The sequence below is a fragment of the Ambystoma mexicanum genome, chromosome 12, assembly GCF_040938575.1.
Source record: "Ambystoma mexicanum isolate Mex_15411 chromosome 12, UKY_AmexF1_1, whole genome shotgun sequence".
Classification (NCBI taxonomy): Eukaryota; Metazoa; Chordata; class Amphibia; order Caudata; family Ambystomatidae; genus Ambystoma; species Ambystoma mexicanum.
The window spans coordinates 456995131-457015725 of NC_090936.1; the positions used below are offsets into that span (position 1 = coordinate 456995131).

The 20595-nt window shown below is 44.8% G+C and overlaps 1 protein-coding gene across 16 annotated transcripts in view; it reads left to right on the plus strand.

Moving 5' to 3' along the window:
- GPR19 (G protein-coupled receptor 19) overlaps positions 1-20595 on the plus strand; it is a 279024-nt gene that overhangs the window by 201664 nt on the left and 56765 nt on the right. For 8 of the 16 annotated variants that reach the window (XM_069628692.1, XM_069628689.1, XM_069628702.1 and 5 more), the window contains one exon: positions 18768-18968. The exons of the other annotated variants lie outside the window; for them this stretch is intronic. The gene's annotated coding sequence lies outside the window, so the exon portion shown is untranslated. The remainder of the gene's footprint in view (positions 1-18767; positions 18969-20595) is intronic. 16 annotated transcript variants of the gene reach the window in all.

Here is a 20595-nt window from a genome sequence, read left to right on the forward strand (position 1 = left end):
CACGGCAGAAGACAAACACCTCTGCAAACAACTCTGTGCAAGCATTCACTGAGCGGTATGGGAGGAAATGCCTGTTCAACCATTATCGTTCCAGGCAAATCACTGGCAGGAGGAACCATATGGGAAACACAATATGAACCATGTGAAAATTCTCGATTCTCAAGCTCCTTCTGGCGGCTGTCATTTAGTCATTTGCTTGTATATTCCTCTGTACACTAGGGAAGTGGTTGATCCATGCTTTAAATAATGGATTTCAAGCATGAAGAAGTTGCCATGACATCTGGTCCCACAGTGATGTGATAAGGGGATATTGGCCTCCAGTCATGCTCATCCTTGGTAATCTCTTAAGAGTTGATGATAGAGGATGTGCGTTGGATGAGTGGGTGGTTCGAGGTGAAGAGGCCAGTGGTCTGGAATAAGTCAGGGCATTGTTGGCCATCGGGGTTAAGGGGTACAAAGGAAGCAGGTCAGAAAAATGGCTTGCAGGGAATGAATGCTTGGCATCAATTTTCTAAAGATTGGTGTATAAAATAAAAGGCATAATCACAGGAAAACATTAGGAGTTTGACAGGCGGAGGATACAGCTGCTTGCCCACTAGGCAATCTCCAACTGAGAATCCCTGGAACCGTGTCTGCTGCCAACACTGTACGCTACAGGACACCCAGCGGTGGCAACTGACCATCAGAGGATATAACACTATGTCCTCATTTCAACATAAAAATGAAGACTAGAATGGTAATGCAGAACACTGAGGCACCTGAAAAGTAATGAGTTAAAGTCCTTCGGCTCTGGATAAAGAGCAGGATTATGCTAGTGTCTGAACATGACCAGAATTCTAGTACTCCTGGATCTTGCTTTCAATCTCTCAGCCCATGATCCGCAGGCAAACTCCCCTGTGGAGTTGAGGGCCACAGGCACGGACAGAGTATTCCCTTTAAAATTGCTAAGAAAAGGGTTGGCATTTGAGAGCACCAGAGCCGTGGCTGGCACCGTCTGGGACGGCATTGGGGGATGCAAGAAAAATTGCACGCCTATGTGTTCCCTCTGAACCTGTCAGTTGCTACCTGCAGAGATTTAGCAACCAGAGCCACCATTTCTACACTCCACATTCAATCATCTGTCGTCCCAATTACCCCATGATGGACCTTGTCAATCAGGAAGGGGATGCTGACTTTTGACAACCCTTTCCGCATGTGGCCAGGCAGCTTGATTATAACCCATACACCCACCTTAAAAGTGGGTTCCCGAATAGCTGGAGGCCTGCTGTGGAGACACTGCATGCATTCTGGATTTTAAATCAAATTAGCGTATACTTTCTTCACAGCCCAGGGAACAGAAATGTCCACATTGAATTCTTTGAGCAGGTTTGGAGGGAAGCAAAGCCTTTCTGCTCCATATCACATCAAAAGGCATAACCTCCTGTGCTGGAGTAGGGTGTGGTTCTTTATGTGAATAACCTGCACCTGAAGACTTTCTGTACATTGTGAGGGATCAAGATTAAGACTCAGATTATCGTCCTATCTCCATCACTCCTTTCCTGGGCAAACTCCTTGAAAAGCTTGCCATCTCCCAGCTTAATCTTCACTCTGAATCTGTTGGTTGTCTCCATTACCATCAGTCTGGCTTCAGAGCTGCCAGAAGTACAGAAACTGCTCTCCTGAACATCCATGAAGACCTGCTCTCCAACCTTGATTCCAACACCCCCTATGTCCTCTTATTTGATCTCTCTTCTGCCTTTGACACGGTCAACCATGCCATCCTGCTCAACCGTCTCCCTGATAACCTGGGTATCACCGATCAGGCCCGGGCTTGGCTGACCTCCTTCCTCTCTGTTCGACCCTCCCAGGTCCAACTTGTGTCGTCCTTCTCCTCTATCTCTATCTCTACCTGTGGTGTTCCCCAGGGGTCTAACCTTTCTCCCTGGCTGTTCAACCAAGACCTGGCACTTCTTGACCACCGCATTGCTGCTCTCTGCCCCAACTTTCAGTGCTATGCGGATGACACTCAACTCATTTTCAGGCTCCCTTCTGCCACCTCTTCTCCTTTTCTCATCTCTGACTGTCCGCCATCCAGGAGTGGTGTGCCGCCAATGATCTCTGCCTTAATGCTAGTAAGACCGTGATTCTCCTCATCGGCACACCTGCTCCCTCCTTTCCTGTCACCCTCTGGCCGGCCTCTCTTGGCCCTCTTCCTGCTCCCACGTGTGAGGCTAAAATCCTTGGGGTCATCTTCAACTCCACACTTTCCTTCTTTCCTCACATCCCTGATGTCTTTAAGAAGTCACACTATCAGCTGCACCTCCTCAGAGGTATTCTTCCCTTCCTCTCCTTCCCCTAGAACCTCATTGTCGCCAGAGCTCTGGTTCTCTCTAGGCTGGACTACTGCAACAGCCTCTTTCGGAATCTGCCTGCCTCTACTCTGCGCCCTCTGCAACTTATCCAAAACAGGATTGTGAGACTTGTCCTTGGCCTCAAGCCCAGGGATTGTATCTCTCCAGGACTGAAATCTCTGCACTGGCTCCCAGTGGCGGCGAGGATTAAGTTCAAAACCCTCTGCATTGTCCACAAGGCCCTCTGGGGCCTGGGACCTCAATACCTTCTCTCTTCCTAAATATCTTCTTTCTCAAGCTCTTCGCTCATCCGCCTCCAATTGCCTCAGGGTTAGTCGCTTCTCCAAGCAGCGAGTTGGTGGTAGATCTTTCTTCTGCTGGGGCCTCCCTCTGGAACAGCCTCCCTGCCTCTCTGAAACTTGAGGAGACCCATCTCCGGTTCCGGAAGACCTTCCTCTTTGGTTCTGCTTTCTCTCCTCCTCTCCCCTGCTGATCTCCTGGCTGAATCTGAACTTGCACTGGTTACCTGGCTACCCTCTGATCTCAAGGTCCCCACCCGCTAGTTGCACACCTGCACTTCCCCCCTGGCAACCCTTGCACTCAGGGACTGTTTCTGTATCCCTGCAGTCCCTACGAGCACTTGACACCTGATGTCTACAAATACCCCTGCACTGGCCACCAGCTGGCCGCACTTTTACTTATTGTCTTTATTTACTTACTGTTATCCTATGTACTTGCATTGCCCCTCCCCTTAGCCCCCTGCACTTTCTCCTCTCTCACCTCCCCTGCACTTACGCAATCTCAATTTCTAGTTTAGTTTTAAGGTCCAAGTGTCCCTTTTCAGCCTTGCACAACCTTGTGACGAGCCTTCAGTTGGGATTGATTGTTTTTTGTATATATTAAATTTCTCTGGGCTGCACTGTGGTTACCAAGTCTGAGGCTGGTCAGACTTATGGGGAAATCAGTATACAGTCTTTTAGAGTGACGGTAACCTTATATCTTGCGCCCTCAGCTGGTTTCTTGTATAACAAATAAAGAGAAAAATTGGTTTGTTTTGATTCGTTTGTTGTTTTATTTTGATTTCTTATTTCTAATTCGAGCTATATCCATACACCCTCGACACATGTTTCACTGTCTTTTTAAGTCAGACAGGAGGGAAAGGAAGCCTCTGATTGGCTTAATAGTTTTTATACATTGTCTGAAAAACAAAATACAGTTTCACTCTTAAGCTTTCTTTTTTCATTCTGAGCAACACAAAATACATTTCCAGATTAATCACCAAAGGGCTTTGTGTTTTCTGTTATGCTATGCAGACATTTTGAAATGCATTGGTTTTAAGCAGGGACGTAAAATTGGATTCAAATGGCCATGAGTAATTTCATACAATGATAACATTACAAGCACTCACTTTTTGGTGTATTCTTTAAAGATTGAATCTTATGAGGTATTTTTCTTTTTTCCTTTGTTTTGTGATGTTTATTTTCCCTTTCTTTCTGTTTGATTGTATTGTATTGTATTTATTAATCTTATATAGCGCTTTATACCAAAGCGCTGTACAGTTACAACAACAGGGTACATTTAACATAACAAAACTAACAACAGAAGCAAATTACTGTCAGGATCGGCGGGTGGAGGCTTTGGGACTACTGGCGGCATTGACCTGCTCAGAGTTACGCTCTAGTCCTCATCCAACATGGCGGCTAGCCCTATAACTGCCGACTCCGCCCCTTCCTCCAGTGCGTTGTATCTGTTTACCCTCCCGTTACTTCGCTCGTACTCTTGTGACTTAGCTAGAATACTTTTCTGCGCTTTTCCTTGTTCTGTTTTCCTGTGCCTGTGCATTTTCAGTCCTACTTATTCTTTGGTTGCTGTTCTTCCCTTTCATACGGCGTTAGCTGTATTTCTTATCTACCGTTTTTCTTGCCTACTCCGTTGTAATTTCTTTCACGGCGCTTGCCGTCTCCAGTCTCCCGTTTCTTTCTCCGGTCTTTTATTTGTTTGACTACTTAGCATTTATATCTTAGGTTAACTTTTCTTTCTACATTCCTGGATGGTAGATTATCAGCCTTCTCACTGAATCTATTGTTATACTCGTTGGACTATTGGTCTTTGGAATCATCCATCCATCCGAAAACCACCTTATCCAGGGTTTTTTCTGCCTTCCGGCTTTTTCCCTGGGACGAGGCTGGCCCCCCGGGGGGCTCCCGGAGGCAAGTTCTCAACTCTGTCACGGTGGCCTCTGGAGGGGCCAGACCTTACTTACACGACAGAAGAGGTGGAAAGCTTAAGGAAGACAATTCCAAGAAGAAGAAGAACCCAAAGAAGTCGGAAGCTACACTTAAGGAGAGCTCTTCGGAAGTCTCAGGTGAGGAGAAGGGGGAGTTTAAACCTGGACCTGACAGCATACAACGCCCGACTCACACTATGGCTTCTTTGGAACAATACCAGGAATTGGTGGCGGCTATGCAGAATCTAACCGTCGAGGTTCAAGCCTTGAGAACTGAGGATATAGCGCTCCGACAACAGGTAGTGTTTCGCCGGGAGGAATACGGCGATTTACCTACTATGCCACTTTCCTTCGGAAAGTATAATGGTTACCCCGGAGGCTTTAAAGACTTTATTGATGCATGTAGGGTGTACTTTGCCTTCAGACCCCATGCTTACGACTCAGCCAGATCAAGGGTGGGCTTCATCATCGCTAACCTCTCAGGAAATGCCCTATCTTGGGTCACTCCGTTGGTAACTAACAATGATCCATCTCTGAACGATTATGACCGTTTTTTGGAGGTATTTAAGGAAAGGTTCGATAGACCCGAAGTGCTGTATTCATCTTTGGAGGCTATTCTAGACGTTTGTCAAGGAAGCTCTGATCTTCAAACCTACATCTCTCGCTTCCAGAGACTCGCTGCCAAGGCTGACTGGCCAGATTCGGCTCAACAGACTATTTTCAGACGAGGCCTTCACGATGATATTAAGGACGAACTAGCTAGAGTTGCCAGACCAGCTTCTTTCCGAGATCTGATTACCTTGTCACTCCAGATCGAATTTCGACTACAGGAACGACGACAAGAAAGAAGACGACCCAGAGGAACTCCTCAGGTGTTAAATCTTCCTCCTCCTTCACCTCAAATAAGAGCGTCACATATGGCAGAAGAACCCATGCAAGTCGGAGCCGCTCGAGGTCCCCTGACTCAGGAAGAGCGAAGGAGACGACGTGATACCGGATTGTGTATGTATTGCGGTTCTTCTAAACATCTTCTAAGAGACTGTCCGGAGGTTCCACCTCGACGGAAGGAAAACTTCAGCCCCCGTTCTGCTGCAAGGGAAGTTTCGGGGGACTTGACAAGTACCCTTGCAACAGCTCAAAGACCTTAGAAAGTACAGAAGAGAACAGTCTGATGGTGTTTAAGGTTGAACTCTGGCGGTCAGGATCCGCTCCCCTCGAGGTACTGGCAATGTTGGACTGCGGAGCCGCAGGCAATTTCATGGATTTAAGATGGGCAACTGAGCATCAGGTGGCTACCAGACTCAAGTCAGCTCTCATACCAGTAGAAGGGGTAGACGGTAGACCTTTATCCTCTGGACCAATCACCACAGAGACATTCCCTCTCAAGTTGAAGATGGGCCATCATGAAGAGACCTTGGAGTTTGACCTGATCAGGGCAGCCCATTTTCCTTTGGTTATAGGCATTCCGTGGTTACGAAAACATAACCCGCACATTAACTGGACAGATAATAAGGTGAAATTTGATTCTCTATTTTGTAAGACCAACTGCATAAATCAGTCAACGGAATCCCTTTCTAATGTCAGATCTGTTGAAGGAAGGTCTGTCCACAAACCTGTGATCATATCTTCTATCCCTCTCCAGTATCAGGCCTATGCTGAAGTGTTCATGGATACCCTACCCAAAATGCTGCCTCCACACAGGGTTGAAGACTGCGGTATCAACTTAATACCTGAGGCGGTGATTCCCTTTGGCCGCATGTATCCTCTTTCTCTTCCAGAGCGGAATGCCCTTCGGAACTATTTGGATGCCAACCTACAGAATGGACTTATTCGAGAATCTAAGTCTTCCTGTGGTGCTTCTCTGTTCTTCATCCCCAAGAAAGATACGGTGGAGTTACGCCCCTGTATAGATTATCGTGGTCTAAACAAGGTCACCATTCGTGACAGGTATCCTATGCCCTTGATAAGAGACATAATAGAAGCAGTACAAGGAGCGGTCTACTTCACTAAGCTGGACTTAAGAGGTGCCTATCACCTATTGCGTATCAGGCAGGGTGACGAATGGAAAACGGCCTTCCGCACCCCATTTGGCCTATATGAATACAGGGTAATGCCGTTAGGCCTTGTCAATGCCCCGGCGGTATTTCAAAGATATATGGATAAGGTATTTGCTGACATGCTGTTCATAACAGTGGTGGTATACCTCGATGACATATTGATATTTTCCAAGACACTGGCAGAGCACAGAAAGCTGGTCTTACAGGTTTTGCAGCGCCTTAAGTCTCATCAACTACTGATCAAACCAGAAAAGTGCCAATTTGAAACTACATCAGTTTCCTACTTGGGATTCATACTGTCCAAAGAGGGCATCGCAATGGATCCTATCAAGATAAGGGCAATTGGAGAGTGGAAGGAACCTACCAATGTTAAGGAACTACAAAGTTTTTTGGGGTTGGCAAACTTCTATCGAAGATTCATTCCCAATTTCTCTAACACCGTGCTTCCGCTCACTTCTCTGCTGAAAAAGGGGATAAGATTTATCTTTGGGGAGGAACCCAGAAGGGCATTTTCTATTCTCAAGGATTGCTTCTCTACGGCACCCATTCTAGTCCAGCCGGATCAGACCAAACCTTATATCTTGGAAACAGACGCTTCCTTAGGAGCTATCGGGGCCATTCTACTACAGAAATCGGAGGACGATTTCGAACACCCTGTGGCCTATTACTCCAAGACCCTAACTTCCAGTGAGCGGAACTACTCGGTACTCGAAAGGGAACTTTTGGCCATTAAGTTGGCTTGTCAAGAGTGGCGTCATCTGTTGCAAGGGGCAGCTCACAGCTTTACTATCCGCACAGACCATCGTAATCTGCGGGTATTACAGCAGATGGAATGTACAAATGCACGTCACGCCAGGTGGGCCTTCTTCTTCCTGCAATTCGATTTTAGCATCACTTACATTCCCGGTACTGAAAACATGAAGGCAGATGCCTTGTCTCGAAGCCAAGGGGAAGGTTCTGGTATTTACAAGGATCACGAACTCATTTTCCCAGGTCTCAAGATTGTTGCATCCACTCTCTCTTTCCTTCAAGATCTGATACCACAGTATCAAACAGGATTAGACCTTCCTTCCTCCGTCATCCATGGTGAAGATGGGCTGTACTATCATGGAAAGGCGCTGTTCATTCCCACCAAGAAGCTACAGACTCTAGTCCTATCATGGTGCCACAACACCCCTTTAACAGGTCATCCCGGAATTAGGAAGACTTATAACCTGCTACGTAGGGGATTCTGGTGGCCTACACTTCGGAATGATGTAGGACGGTATGTATCTACCTGTTCGGTTTGTGCCTCCAACAAACATCGAACTGGAAGACCGGTAGGACTACTACAACAACAACCCTTACCAGGGCGCCCCTGGGAACATATCTCCACTGATTTCATTGTGGATCTCCCACCATCTGATGGCATGACAGTGATAATGGTGACAGTAGATTCTTTCAGCAAGTTAGCCCACTTCTCTGCCTTTAAGCAAGTTCCCTCGGCCTCCGAGACTGCTACAGTATTTCTTCGAGATATTGTCAAACTTCATGGGTTGCCTCGGACCGTGGTTTCCGATCGGGGACCACAATTCACTTCGAGATTCTGGGCTTCTCTTTGCCTCACACTGGGAATTCACAGGGCTCTCTCTTCGGGGTACCACCCTCAAAGCAATGGACAAACCGAAAGGTTGAACGCCAGTCTGGAACAATATCTGAGGTGTTTTTGTAGCCCACAACAAGAGCACTGGTATCGTTTCCTTCCGCAGGCAGAGTTTGCCTACAACAATGCATTTCATACATCTATCCAGATGAGTCCTTTTTTTTGTACTTATGGGTACGATCCTCAGCATCTACCCTGGCTTAGTACTCCATCCTCCAAGATTCCAGCTGTAGATGGTGTGCTTAAGGACTTGCATGAAGTACATGAAATTGCTCAGAAAGCACATCAGGCCAGTCAACAAGCACAAAAGAAGTGGGCAGACAAGGGCAGAAGCCCCAACCCGACATGGCAGATAGGTCAATTAGTCTGGTTGTCCACCAGATTCTTACCCCGATGGGTCCATTCTGGCAAGTTTTCCTCACGATTCCTGGGGCCATTCCCTATTGTGCAACAGATAAACCCGGTGGCCTTCAAGATCAAACTCCCGAACTACCTTAAGAGAGTCCATCCAGTTTTTCACGTCTCCTTGCTTAAAGAATACAAGGATGACCCATTCCAAAGACCTGTCCTTAGAGTACGTGCCCAGGAGACCCCAGCTCTGGAAGAATATGAGGTGGCCTACCTGGTGGACTCCCGGTACCGCAGGGGTAGGTTGCAATACCTGGTTCATTGGAAAGGATACCCATTGGAGGAAAGATCCTGGGAACCTGTGAGCCACATTCATGCATCCCGATTGATCAGAAGATTCCACCACTTCCACCCGGGTAAACCTGGGGGACCCCCAAGGAGAAGGGGGTATACTGTCAGGATCGGCGGGTGGAGGCTTTGGGACTACTGGCGGCATTGACCTGCTCAGAGTTACGCTCTAGTCCTCATCCAACATGGCGGCTAGCCCTATAACTGCCGACTCCGCCCCTTCCTCCAGTGCGTTGTATCTGTTTACCCTCCCGTTACTTCGCTCGTACTCTTGTGACTTAGCTAGAATACTTTTCTGCGCTTTTCCTTGTTCTGTTTTCCTGTGCCTGTGCATTTTCAGTCCTACTTATTCTTTGGTTGCTGTTCTTCCCTTTCATACGGCGTTAGCTGTATTTCTTATCTACCGTTTTTCTTGCCTACTCCGTTGTAATTTCTTTCACGGCGCTTGCCGTCTCCAGTCTCCCGTTTCTTTCTCCGGTCTTTTATTTGTTTGACTACTTAGCATTTATATCTTAGGTTAACTTTTCTTTCTACATTCCTGGATGGTAGATTATCAGCCTTCTCACTGAATCTATTGTTATACTCGTTGGACTATTGGTCTTTGGAATCATCCATCCATCCGAAAACCACCTTATCCAGGGTTTTTTCTGCCTTCCGGCTTTTTCCCTGGGACGAGGCTGGCCCCCCGGGGGGCTCCCGGAGGCAAGTTCTCAACTCTGTCACGGTGGCCTCTGGAGGGGCCAGACCTTACTTACACGACAGAAGAGGTGGAAAGCTTAAGGAAGACAATTCCAAGAAGAAGAAGAACCCAAAGAAGTCGGAAGCTACACTTAAGGAGAGCTCTTCGGAAGTCTCAGGTGAGGAGAAGGGGGAGTTTAAACCTGGACCTGACAATTACAAACATGAATCAGTCACCAAAAACAGTATGTAGAGCAATTATTCAGAGCGGTAAGAGGAGAGGAGGGGGAGGGCTAGGAGGAAGAGGGAGGGAAGGTAGGAGGAGGATGGAAAGGAGAGGGTGGGGAGAGGATGGGGAGGGGGAAAGAGGAGGGAGAGGTTAAGGGGGAAGAGGGGAAAGGGGTAGGAGAGGGGAGTGAGAGGAGGGAGGTGTCAAGTTCGGGGAATGGAGAAGGAGAGATTTGAGGGAGGTGCAGAAAGAGCAAAAAGTAAGAGAAGAGCAGATAGAGAGAGGCAAGGAGTTCCAGTGGAGGGGGGCCAGGAGTTGGAAGGAGCGGAAATGGGAGGAGGCACAGGGGGAGGGAGGAACAGTGAGGAGGAAGTGGTCAGCGGAACGAAGGGGACTAGAGGGGGTGTAGAATGAGAGAAGGGAAGAGAGGTAAGGGGGAGCAAGAACGTGGAGAGATTTGAAAACCAGACAGAGGAAGTGAAATTTAAGTTGAGAATGAAAGGGGAGCCAGCCAGTGGAGGAAAGGGAAGCAGAGATAGAGTCACGGGGGGAGAGGAGACAGAAGGTATGGATGGCAGAGTGATAAATAGATTTGAGGTGGGCAAGATGTGAAGTTGGAAGACCAAAAAGTAAGGAGGAGCAGTAGAAGAGGTGAGAAAAGATAAGGGAGGAGATTAAGAGTTTAGTAGCATGAAAAGTAAGAGGGGGCGAACTTTGCGAATATTGTAGAGGTGGTAGCGACAGGCACGAGACGTGAGTGAGATATGATGGGAAAAAGTGAGAGAAGAGTCAAAGTGAAAGCCTAGGTTACGAGCGTTGGAGGAGAAAGTGAGATTAGAGGGAGGAAAATGAATGAAAGGGGAAGGGAGTTGGAAGGAAAGAAAACTACTTCGGTTTTGTCAGAGTTAAGGGAAAGAAAGCGAGAAGCCATCCAGTTTTTAATAGCAGTGAGACAGGAGGAAAGTTTAAGGTGGAGGTCACGAGAGAAGGAAGAGAAGGAAATAAAGAGCTGTGTGTCATTGGCATAGAAATGGTGAGAGATGCCAAAAGAGGTGATCACAGGGGCAAGGAGCGAGGTGTAGAGAGAGAATAGGAGGGGACCAAGCACAGAGCCTTGGGGAACTCCGTATTCAAGAGGGTGGGAGGGAGAGGAGCGGCCTCCCCAGGAAACAGTAAAAGAGCGGGAGGAGAGGTAAGAGGAAAGCCAATTGAGTACAGAGCCTTTGAAACCAAAGGAGGAGAGAGTGTTGAGAAGAAGGGGGTGATCAACAGTGCCGAAGGCAGCCGAGAGATCAAGAAGAATAAGGACAGAGGATTGCTTAGAGTGTCGGGCAGAGAGGAGGGAGTTAAGGATGTATATGAGGGAAGTTTCAGGAGAGTGTTTAGGGCGAAATCCAGATTGAGAGGGGGGAAGGAGAGAGAGATTAGTGACAAAGGATGAGAGCTGCAAGTAGGCAAGGCGCTCAAGAAGTTTAGAGAGGAAAGGGAGAAGTGAGATAGGGCGGAAGTTCGAGGTGAGCAGGGGATCAGCGGTAGGTTTCTTCAGAATCGGAATGATGGTGGCATGTTTGAAAGCTGAGGGGAAGGAGGCCGACGAAAGGCAGATATTGAAGAAGGAGGTTAGGTAGGGAATAAGTAGAGGGAAGATCTTAGGAATAAGAAGGGAGGGGACAGGGTCAGATGGGGCAGACGAGGGATGGGCTTTGGAGAGGAGGATAGAAACGTCAGAGGGGGAGACTGGGGAGAATTCAGTCATGCAAGTAGAGGGTGATGAGGGAGAAGGGGGTGGGGGAGAGTGAGGAGGAATTGATTTTTTGTCGGAGGGCAATAATCTTTGAGGAGAAGAAGTTTGCGAAGTCAGAGGGAGAGAGGGTGGAGGAGGTTGAGGGATCGGGTTGGGGGAGAGAGAAGACGAGAGAGAGTTTGGAAGATACGACGGGGGAGGGAAGCTTGGGAATGAAGAGGTTTTGAGTAGTAGGAGCGTTTTGCTGAGGTGAGACAGGAGACATAGAGGGAGTGATAAGAGAAGTAGGAGGATTAGTTGGAAAGTGATGGAGATTTGAGCCAGAGTCTCTCAAGACGTCGGAGGAGACAACACATGGAGAGGAGGTGAGAGGAGAGCCAAGGTTGAGAGGGTTTCTGGGTTGGACGGAAGAAGGAAATGGGGTGGAGGAGATCAAGAGAGGAGGAGATAGAAGAGGAAAGAGCAGAAAGTGCATCATTGGCTGATAGAGAGGAAAAGTCGCGGAGAGAGGGGAGAGAAGAAGAGCAAGTTTAAAAAAAGAGGGAGGGATCAAAGTTACGAAGGTCACGATGCGAGAAAATAGAAGGGGATGGTTTAGGGGAAGAAGGAAGAGGGAGGGGCGTAAGAGAGAAGGAGAGTAAAGCATGATCAGAGAGGTGGAGAGGTAGTATAGAGACAGAAGAAGAGGGGTAGGAAGAGTTAAAGATAAGGTCAAGAGGAGCTAGAGGTGTGAGTAGGAGAGGAAGGAAGAGGGGAAAGGAGGTAGGAGTCTAGGATGGACAATAAGGGAGAGGAGTGAGGGGAAGAAGGGAAGTGAAGATTAAAGTCGCAGAGAACAGTAAGGGGGGAGGAAGAGGGAGAGATGAGAGAAAGGATGTGATCGAGGTCATCATAGAAGGTAGAGAGAGGGCCAGGAGGGGATATATAATTAGAAAGGAGATGGGGTGAGGAGGGGAGAAGGATTTGTAAAGAAACTCGAACGAGGGGAAAGAAGGAAGGGAAGGAGAGGAGGGAGAGGAAAGGTATTTGGGGTTGAAGAGGAGGCTAATACCTTCGCCACGACCAGTGGCGCGAGGGATGTGAGAGGAGGAGGATGATGCACAGCTTTAGGATTGTGAGCTGAGTAGAAGTGGGAGAAGATTTTTTAGTTTGCAACTTTCTATTGGCTTTCTAAGAAATCTTAGCTACCTGACTTCCTTATTTCTTCTATATGATTAGAGCGGGATAGGGAGGAATCACTGCTCTTACCTGTGTGGATTGGAGCTTTCTCTTTTTTTAAATGATCCTTTCCAGTGTCGGATCATCGCGGCTTGATAACCTTTGTTACGAGTGTTTCCTCTTCCGTATTTAGTTTCATTACATGTCGCGGTCACGTGATTTTTGTTATCACGTGACCACTGGTCCTCCATTTTGGTTTGGCAAACTCTTTCTGTTTCTTAATTTTATTAGTTTGTTTTCACTTCTTCATATTATATTCTAGGCTAATACTATTTTCAATTCCCATTATAAATGAGTATGTGTTCCATAATCACATCTGTGAGTGTGCCATTTTGGATTGGGGCTTCAAATTTTCCTACTTTACATCCTCACGTGTACTTTTTTTAAATGTATTTTTTTTAATCTTATGTTAGCTAGATACTGGTCATAGAGTGTGTGCAATTCTTTGGTGCTTAATCTATAATTTTTTTCATTCTATTTGCATCTATGCAAATACAAGCATCTTACTACTTTTTACAAACATTTCAGTCTTTGTTTCTAGCGTTCGATTTTTCTCTGGCTGAACAGCTTTTGATGTAGTCCCATTAGAGAAGATGAATCAGTTCCGCATCTGTGTTCAGACCCATATGGCAACTGTCTAGAGTACATATCCAAAATGCTTCTCGGGATCTAAGTATTTTTTGCAAATTTCCACCTCTGTGGCTTGGTTTTTCTTTCAGTTCCCAAAAACTTCATTTCATTTTTGGGTTGGTTGGTGTGTTCTGTCAGGTAATGGTATCCTAGCGGGTATCTCATGTCATTCTTGTTGATGGCTCTGAAGTGTTCTTGAATTCTTGTTTTCAGTTTCCTCTTTGTGCTGCCTACATAGATTTTTATTGCATATGCATTTTATTGCATATATTACCGTTTTCGTGTTGCAATTTATGAAATCCTTAATTTTGTGTTGCTTTCCATTTGTCAAATTAATACTCTGTTTTCCATTTTCTGAATTCGGGCAACTCATGCATGTTCCACATCTAAAGTTTCCTTTCAGGGGTTTTCTGTCCCATAATTGTGTTAGTCCTTCTTTTGATGTTCTCAACATCTCGCCATACGGTATGTTTTTTATTACATGTTGTGGGTGATGACTTCCAGCATGTAGAATTGTATTTCCTGCAGTTGGTTTTATGTAGAGAGTGATTAGAATTCTCCCATTTTTGATATAGAGTTCCAAATCCAAGAATTGTATTGAGTTTGTACTGATTCATTGTGAATTTTAGATTACATTGATTAGCATTGAGGTAATCAAAATATTTTTCTAAGGCTGCTGAGTCTCCATTCCATATCAGAAGTATAACGTCGATATATCGACCCCAATATATAATGTTTTTAGTGAAGGCTTCATCGATCCAAGCGTGTTCTAATTCAAAATGTCCTACATATAGATTGGCATAGGCCGGTGCAAAATTTCGCTCCCATGGCCGTTCCTTGTTTCTGTCTGTAGACTTGATCATTAAACAGAAAAATATTATTGTTCAGTGTAAAGTTGAGCATTTCCAAGAGCATCTCATTATATCTAAACTATGAGACTGATCTCATCTTTAGAAAGTAGCTAATTGTTTCTAGACCTTTTTCGTGGGGTTTGCTCATGTATAGAGATGAAACATCTAGTGTAACTAGCTTGAAATTCTGTTCCAAATGTATTTCTTCTACTTGCTGGATGACATGTTTGGTATCTTTTATGAATGAGGTTAGCCCAAATACTAAAGGCTGCAGGTGTGTGTCCAAATATTTGGATATTGGCTCAGTAATGGATCCTATACTGTTAATGATTGGCCTAAAAGAGGGGAACGTTTGATATGTTTTGTGAATTTTCGGGATGAAATATATAGTGCCTAGAATAGGAAAAGAGTTAGTGAGAAAATCTTTTTCAGTGTCCGTTAACAGGCTTTGGTCTGTCTAATTCAGTAGCATTGAGGTCCATTCTGAACCTAATTTGGCTGTTGGATTTGTCTGTAATTTGTGTTCATCAAAATGATGTTTCCTCCCTTGTCGGCTTTTTTAATTGTTATATCTGGGTTTTTCCTTAATTTTTCTATTTCCATTTTTTCTTGCCAATTTAAATTTTGTTTAGTATTCGATAGTTTGCCTAAAAAGTGATGTGATCTCAATTCTCTTACTGTTGCCCTGCGGAATAGAGCTATGACATTTTCTTGTGCTGGTATGAATGTTGATTTCGGCCTTAGTTTGGTTTCCTCACTCAAATCTATTTCAATATCCATTTCCTCTGTGAATCTTTCCAGTGTGTATACACCCTCTTCTTCTGCTAGATTTAGAAGTTTGGCTGTTTTTTCCATATGGGAAATTGTTAATTCTGATGGGATTTCAGTATTTAGTTTTTTCCATATTGCCTCGTTTGCGCAAAATATTATTTGAGTTTTAACCTTCTACAGAATCTATATAGATCCATGTTTAGAGCAAAATAATCTGACTTTGCCGAGGGGCAAAACGTAAGGCCTTTGTTTAGTACTCCAATTAATTCTGGTGATAGGTCCATTTTTGATACATTCACCACTATGTTTTCTTCTGTGGTTTTGGATTTGTGGACCTTGTTTTTTCTCCTTCGCTTGTTGATGCTGTTATTTGTATTGGTGCCCCTGCCCCTCCTTGTCCTTGTTCTGGTTGCGTTGTAGTTCCTTGTGTTTGTTGGTTTCTGGAATTAAATTTGGAGGTCTTCATATTTTTGAATTTGATGTACTCCTCTAAAAAAGCTGAGGAGATTGCTCCTGTACTAGCTGATGTTGTTGGTGGCAGAAGAGTTTGTTGTTCTATTTCTATGTCACTTGAAGATTCAATTTCTGAAGATGGTGGAGTGGTCGGTGATGGTTTGAGTGTTTCCCCCCTGCACTTTCCCCTTCCCCCTTCCATGCACTTGCGCAATCTCAATGTCACCTGACTTAGTAGGATCGTTGTCTCTGTCTTCCCTCTGTTTCCCCTCCCTTGCCGCGCCTTGAAACACTTGTGTATAGGTGCGTTATAAATGCTATATCATATCAGACACAGTGGCATTTTCACTGTTTAACAATTACTTGTATTATCAAAAGAAAGAGGGGTTGGGGAAATCCTGCCTATCCATAACTGTAAAGAGGGGTTTCCTTGCTTCAACAAAACTAGGGAATGTCTGTATGAGGATGTCTAAAGCAAAGAGTTCTCTGGCCTGTGTCAAAAATCCTAAACTGACCCTTGCACACTAAACTCAATATAACATGAAATGTGGAATGTCTCTTGGCTGAACACCTTCAGCTTCCTTCCAAAGTTCCAAATATAAAGAGTTGAAGGTGCAGAAAAGAATAATGAATAAAGTTATGCCGGTGAAGGGCCTTCCCTTCCCCTAAATTCTTTCTTGTAATTCAAAGTGTCAATTCTCATATAGTCCACAATCCCAAAGGGGATGGCTCTTCCCTTGAGTTTTCTCTGTTTGCACAACACTTTACAGTTCTTTCATGGACCACTGATGCCTTTTTCAGAAAGGGGTATAGTTGTTCCCTTTTGGTCCACAGTTCAAATAAAAGGGTATTTTTCTTCCCTTGTTTTCTCAGCACTTTATGGAGGTCTCTGCCCTGTTTCACTACTTGGGTGCGGGTCTCAGACTCGCTGTATGCCTGGTTTACTCTCCTGCCAGGGCTTTTTGTCTTTTCACTTGCATGTAAGCCGAGACTCGCTGAGTGCCCGGTTAACTCTCCTGCCAGCGCTTTTTGAGTCCTCTCAATATTCAAGTGCAAATCCCAGGTTCACACTTTTCATTAAGATTCACTCGTTTCTGTATCCAGGTATTTATATTTCTCTTATGTCAGGCCACCGACCCTTATTAAACTGTGTTAAATGTCCCAGCTCCCTTGTTTGGGTTTTTTCTCTTTTCTAGCAGCTTCAGAATCCCTCGCGTCTAACGGTTTCCTCCGATGTCCATCTTTTGCCTGGCAGCGCAGCTCGTCGGCTTCTCGGTTCCTTCATGGCCTTCTCCCTCGCTCGGCAGCTCCTGCCGCTCGGGGTTGCAGCGCGGCAAACCCTCTTCTGCCTGACTTCCTTGGATACTGTCCTCGCCAGCTTCTTTACTCTGGTCTGCAGCTTGCTTTCCATCCGTGTCCCTACCAGCAGCGGGAGGGCTGACCCTCTCGTTCTTTTCAGGTGTTCCATATTTGAATGTCCATGCATTTGTTAACATCTTCCAAGGACTAGGACGCAGCATTGACTTGCCGCCTATAGTGATCTTCATCATTCCATCCTTCTTCCTCATCCCAGTGTTATAAAAGGGGTTTGGGAGGTACATAAGCCTAAGTACTTGTTTTTTCAGTGTTATAAAAAAGGGGAGGGATGTACATAAGATCGGTGTTCACTAAATAGTGGAGATTCTTTATCCACACCACAATATGCCATACAAGAATGTGGGAAAAGTAAATGGGTGTTATCAAGGAGTGCAGGTAAAGAACTGTTCTGACCCAGCAGGCTCACTTCGCCACCCCAAGTGTTGTCCACCCCCAGGGTTGTAGTCGGGTAGCTTCTGCCTTTCCCTGGCCACATGGGAGATTTCCCTTGGGGAAGTAGTGGCAAGCTTGCTAGATTAGTCACAACATATAGTTTGCTTTGTATAGCAACTTGTACAGTGTTTTTGAGGACTCTCAAATCTCTTGGCTATACCATTACCTTGAGGATGATGCAATAAAATAGTGCAGTACCAAATCCCTTTGGCTTTCAAAATGTCTGATGTCTAGTCTGAGATGGATTGCACACAATTGCCACAAACAATGGTTTCTGGGAACTTCTCTTTCTAAAAGAGAGCCTTCAGAAACACTCAGTCTGCAGTGATGTATTCCACAATTTTAGCCTCTGTCCATTTCAAGAAATGATCAATCAACACTAAGATAAAACTTTCTCCAAGAGCCGTGGTATTGTAGAGCCCCTTTAGGTAAATGGCCAGGGTGTGTCAAGTACAAGTGGGGGTTGCTTGCCTCGTGACCAGGGTTTGATAGGACACCGTCTCACAAAACGCTAATGTTCATATCTATAGCATGCCCCCAAAAGTCTTTGGAGTGTGGCCAACCTGCCAGTACAAAATGTTGCATACACTGCAATACATCATCCTTGCTCTGGGCAAGTAGCCACTCCGCATTGGTGACAACACACCCTTTAGCTACAAAATAAGTGTTATCAATCTTTGCAGTGTCATCAGTATAATTGTGCAGAATGCGTTCTTCTACCCCTTGTAGAGGAAAATATGACAATCCGTGCAACATTCTGCCTTCCAGGTTTATAATCTGTGCGATCCACCTGTAGAAGGGCAGTTAATCTGCCAAGTTTGGGCAACACCTGGATGTGCAGTCAGCAGACAGCACTTGTAGTAAGGCCTGTAATAATTTCTAAGTGTAAAAGGGGCACCTCAAAGGAATTGGTGGAAGTTTTACATGGCCCAGATACAAGTGAGTTTCTTTCTGTTGTGGAATAATTCACTTTCAGTGGGTGGGAGATCTGGAGGCAAAGGCTACGGTATGCTCATGCATGCCTATGATGTGGGGAAGTTCTGCCCCGAACCTATATTGCTAGCGTCAACAGGGAGTATAGTACTATTTTCTGTAGAGAATTGCTTTAATGTAAGCACTTGTAGTATGAGCTGCTTCGTCTGCAATTCTGCTTTTGGTGGTCCGCTTCCCCTGCTCTCCAGGCAAAATTCACTTTCTTCATATGTAGCCTGCCAAAGAGCTTCACTGTTGCATTCAATAATTTTCAGAACAACCCACACATTTATTTACTTATTCTATTGTGACAGAGGCCTTCTTGATTGCATTTAGAATATTTGTCTTTCAGACTGACCCATTTTTCCTGATAGTGTCCCCCCAGATGTTCGATTTTTGGCATAAAGAGTACGCATTTGCTGACCTTCAATATTAGAACATGCTTGTTCATGGTTTTCAGGACATGGTTGAGGACTTACACATGCTTCTGGGAAGGGCTGATGTAGATAAGAAGATCCTCTTGGAAGACATTGATCAGGGCCTGAAGGACTGAAGCTGCGGAAGCAATTGCAGAGGTCGCCCTGCGGATGTGATGAAACAAGTCAGCTCAACCGAGTCTTATGGAAATTCTCTCTAATGATGAGCTCACTTTTGATTGAAGGTACAAAATATTGCAGCATCTCTAATTCTACTAACCATTTCAGTTCTATTGGAAAGGGGATGCTTTTCCACTTTTATGTTGCGACTATTACTGTGACGATCTATGCGCCTTCTGATATTGCCTTCTGTCCACTTCGTGACACCAGATTTTAGGCTTCAGAACCAATTTGTGCTTCAAATATCTCACTGTCTCCAGGCTCAATCATGTCTTAAGGGTGCCCAGTCACAGGATCGAGAACAAAAGATCGAATGCCCTTTTGTCTGAAACTAAAAGGACCGAAAAAGAAAATTTGAATGCTTTTATATTTATTTATTTATATTTTTTTGTTTAGTATGCATAAACATTTTTTTTTAAAAAAGGAAAACAGGTGTTTGGGGGGAAACCCCCCCCCCCCACCCCATAAAAAAAACTTTAAAAAAAGCATTCCAAACTTTTTTTTCCGCCACTTTTGCTGTCGTAAAAAAGGCATTCGATCCTTTTGTTTTAGATCCTTTCACCTATAACCTGTCTTAAGACTAATAATAGTCATCATAACTACAAAGCTGATATTTCAATCATCTTTTTACAAGTTAGAGCCAAGATAATTTTTCAACTTCCTGTGTACCACTCACAGGGTTTATTGTTTCTGAAAATATAACATTTTCAATACCTCCTGTGAAGTACACACTTCTTTACAATTCTCATTCAGACATGTTATAACAACAAAATATAAAAAAATTACTACATCTGCTAATGCAGCCCGATCAACCTATTTAACAACTCCTGGTAAGGGTATTGTGTACAGCCCTATGCTGCGTTTGGGTACCATGTCCCATCTTCAGGGGTAAACCCTCATCAAGTTCCTATGATCAAACAAAATCACATATTCAAATTACAATCATAATAAAGAAACACCCATGTATCCAATTCCTTTCCCCTCTAGTACCAGGTACCACACAATTTCATAGTTCCGAACTGAGCTTTCTCAGGAAGCAAACGGTCAATAACCTTCTCAACAATGTTGTTTAAGCTAGATGCTTGTCTGTTGTTCTTGTGAATGATCTCTTACAACCAAAGGTTCAACATAAAATTCACAGATGGAAAGAAACCTTTCCCCAAAGACCCATCAAACCAACACCTAAAGTGCAAATACTGTGTTCTGGTTATAGTATATGCAGGTATTCTGTGGAGCATTATCACTGTAAATGAAATCTGAAAACTAAACTCCAGAGTGTTCAGATCACATTCAAACTCTGTACTCACCCCGAAATTCGATCGACATTAGAAATGAACAGCTGCAGCAGTGCATGAACGACAAGCACCCATCTCTTACAAGTTGAGAAGGTTGTGCCTCGTCACCACGCGCAACGTGGCAAGTGCGTCCCGGGAATGGGGGCATACCTAATTTGAGCTTCATTTTAGAATGCATTATCACCAACATGTAATGCCTATGTATTTGATTATTAACCATATATTGCCATCCTCATTCACCTCACTTAAGATCTGTAAATCATCAGAAATGTGAACTGTAAATAAACTCCTTTACTGAATTTTACAAGCAAATTTCAAAACCTCGGAGATTGTACTGGTAACCCTATAAGAAGTACATTATAATCAAGTGATATTGTATCATTAGTTTGCAACACAG